At 35.9% G+C, this 3504-nt stretch overlaps 1 pseudogene; it reads right to left on the bottom strand.

Annotated features, from left to right (window-relative positions):
* Window positions 1–852: 852 nt before the first annotated feature.
* LOC123862474 (zinc finger Ran-binding domain-containing protein 2-like) lies at window positions 853–2763 on the bottom strand (annotated as a pseudogene).
* Window positions 2764–3504: the final 741 nt, after the last annotated feature.

Here is a 3504-nt window from a genome sequence, read left to right as displayed (position 1 = left end):
GCATCATTTCCTCATGAAATGAACTAGTACAGCTTAGTTAAACCAAATAAAATCATAATCATCTGAATTGTCTGTAAACTATTAGCTAAATTTATAACCTTGCATTTGCTTAGTACAGCCAAAGTTTCAAATATAGAAAGCACAAGAATAAACCAATGGTAACATGTAGACTCTAGAAGATCATCTGGGTAATTTAGAAGGTGGACTTTCAAGAATTCTGAGGCACAATTACAAGAGAGTAAAATTTCTTGTGCAATCTACAGTAAATGTAGCAAAGAAAATTAAGACGTAAAAAAACAAGGGGAAGTTCATTGTAAAAACATTATCAAAATACTTCTACGTAAGGTATTTTGCTTTCATCTTTAGATAAGTTGAAGAGAAAAATCACTCATTTTAAAATAAAAAAAATAATTTTGTTTGGTCTGTCTACTGAACACTTTAAAACTTTTAAATTTTTAATTGCAGTAGACAATAATTTAAAATTAAGGAAAAAAAACCCCAAAAGTGGGTACTGATGCCCATGACAAAAAGTCCCCAGCACTCTGTCGATTTCCCTTAATATACTTACCTTGCATTGTCACTGAAGATACTGCTAAGAGAAACCTTTCTGTTTTTAAGCCAGGGGACATAATGGAGCTCAAGTGACCACATTTTAATTTTGAGAAATAAAACAAACTCTGAAAGTATTTTAAGCCATAAGTAATTTCAAGTGAATAGGAACAATAAGTATTTCTGCGTGTCATGCAGAAATAAGCATTCATTTGTTACTCAAAAGAAAATTTTATGCAGTTTTTGAACATCTCAAGGCAAATAAATGTTCACTTAAATTCACAATATCTCTGTTGGTCTTTCAACCAGAGAAATATACTTCTGAAGCTTTCTTCAATTTGTTCCTCATTAACTATGATTTAACTTTGTCTGCACTACCATATGTGATAACTGGGTTTTTAAAGGATATCACATAAAGCTTCTTAAAATATTAAGATAAACATCTTGAAATAGATGTTTTTCTCATCAGTAATCCCATTAAAGAGAGGAACTGGTTTTACACTTTTGCTCAAAATCATGTGTCAGGCAAGGAGAAATAACACGTCTTTCCTTCTGCAATTCTCAAGACTTTTCTTCATTAAATGTGGTGATACAAAAAGCAAAACTGAGTAAGAGAGAGAAAGATTCTAAGACACTCTCAGCATAGGGATTTTCAAAATAAGTTTCCAGTTGGCTTTTTCAACTAGTTTTACCTTTTCTGATAAGAATCACTTTGACATAGATTAACATAAACAGGTGGACTCCTTTTCCCAGAATAATATAAACAGATTGTTTCCAACTACTTTACCACAGTCTTGCCTCCATGTCCAAAGTTCAGGCAAGCCTAGGTTATCCTGTCTTCAGTCAATGTTCATATTTGGAAATGAAAAAAAACAAGAGTTCAAATTAGGAAAGAAAGTATTTTGTCATAGCTGAAATGGTTTTAAGTGAAGCAAATGGTTGTAAATAATGAATGATAGAGCATATATTTTGGGACATTATGGCTTAAAATACTATTTACTTTTAATTTCACAAATAAACACAGCTGTATTGCTCTGAAAAGCAATGAAAGGCATGCACCTCCGCTAGCAGATTTAGCATTTCTGACCAAGTAAGACACCAACTTCTTAAAAAATATGCTTCATGCACTGTACTGATTTTTTTTTTAAGATGTAAATTTTAATACATTTCTTTTTTGAACTTGAACGGGAACCAGAATGGGATGATCCAGAAGATGACCTGTGGTGCCTGGGTAAAGTAGTGGTGTTCCGAGGGGTTGGCCCTGGGCTCAGGGTTGTTTAGTGTTTTCACCAATCACCTGGCTTTTGGGTGACCATGATCTTTTTCGTCTTTTTTTGCGATCACCAGATGAAGAAGATCTAGAACGACTTCTCTTTCTGTTCCTCTCAGGAGATGATGATGAACTTGAATAAGATCTTTTTCGTGGGGAAGAAGAGCCCCTGTGGGACCTGGAGCTGGATCTCGATTTCGACCCACAAGATCTCAAACGTTCTCTGGAACTGGAACGAGATCTTGACTGCGAACTGGAAGAACTTCTTGAATGGGAACTTGACCTAGACCTTGAACTTGAGGAGGAGGATGAGTGTGATGACGATCGTGAATGTGAAGATCGAGACTTTGAGCGACTTCGTCTATTAGATTTCTTTTTATTACTATCTTCTTCTTCACTGGCATCAAGATTATATTTTGAGAGATTTATATTTAGAAAGATCTTCATCCTCATCCTCTTCTTCTCCCTCAGATTCTTTATCTTCAACTTCCTTTAAAATAGATGCAGGACCAACGGCCTTCCCTGTGTATTTTTTTCTTTTTACGTCCGAACTCAGCATATTCACCATCAGATTCTTCTCTTTCTATATATTCAACATTTTCTCTTTCATTAAAACCACCACCATAGCCTGTTCTTTCTTCTAACTTAGCATACTTTGGAGTATTACACATGTTACAATCGATCTTCTGGCCCAATTCACATTACTGCATGTTTCGCACTGCCAGTCATTAGCACTAAAAAGGCCTCGGCTCTTTTCTGCAAGTGTCTTTGCTATTTCACTACCCCCAGCTTTCATCATCTTAGCCTCAGTTGTTTTCTCCCGACCACATCTATTACAGCTGGTTCTTCTGGCAAAGTCTACATTTCCACATTTTTTTGTCAGGGCAAATCCAGTCACCATCACTGACTCGGAAATTTTTGGTCGACATCTGGACGCCGCCACCACAGTCACCCGCAGCTACTCCAACTCCCAATTTAAAAGAACTTTACTGATACATTATTCCTTCAGCTTGGATAGCCAGATGGTTTTTCCAGATTATGTTATCACAAAATACAGGCTGCCAATTTTCCTGTAAAATAACTATCAATCTTTTAAATATGACATATCAATACCATTTTTTCAATGTTATAGCAAAATACAATGTGCCAATTGGCAAGGTAGGTGATGGATCCCATTGTTTTATTCTTTACTGGTTGTCATAAATGAAGTGAACTGAAATGTATAAAAAAGTGCTTGTAAACACTGAAATGCTATTCAAATAAAAGATTTGTTTGGGTTTCCTTCTGTTGGTCTCATTGGTTATTGAGTTATAAAGTTGCTAATAATTTTAGGTACCTCTATTTTTTTCACAAGAACATTTATTAAAATGCTTAGCTTTTGGGGTGCCTGGGTGGCTCAGTCAGTTGAGCATCCAGCTCTTTATTTCTGCTTGGGTCATGATCTCAAGGTCCTGGGTTCAAGCCTCACATCAGGCTCTGCACTCAGTGGGAAGTCTGCTTGTCCCTCTCCCTCTGCTCTTCCCTCCCCACCCCCACTCATGCGATAAAATATTTTTTAAAAAATGCTTAGCTCTTTAAAAACCTGTAAATGAGAAAGGTAATTTTATTAACCCAGACAGTGCAGTGTGAGCTTATGAGAAGCTTAAGATTTAGTGCTATCCTCAGGTGAGATATTTGTTTATTAG

Source organism: Mirounga angustirostris, unplaced genomic scaffold, assembly GCF_029215605.1.
Source record: "Mirounga angustirostris isolate CCGP_5_RB_7025 unplaced genomic scaffold, mMirAng1.0.hap1 SCAF_9, whole genome shotgun sequence".
In the NCBI taxonomy this organism is placed as follows: Eukaryota; Metazoa; Chordata; class Mammalia; order Carnivora; family Phocidae; genus Mirounga; species Mirounga angustirostris.
Note: the sequence above shows the minus strand (reverse complement) of the source record. Positions and strands in the feature narration are given on the sequence as shown.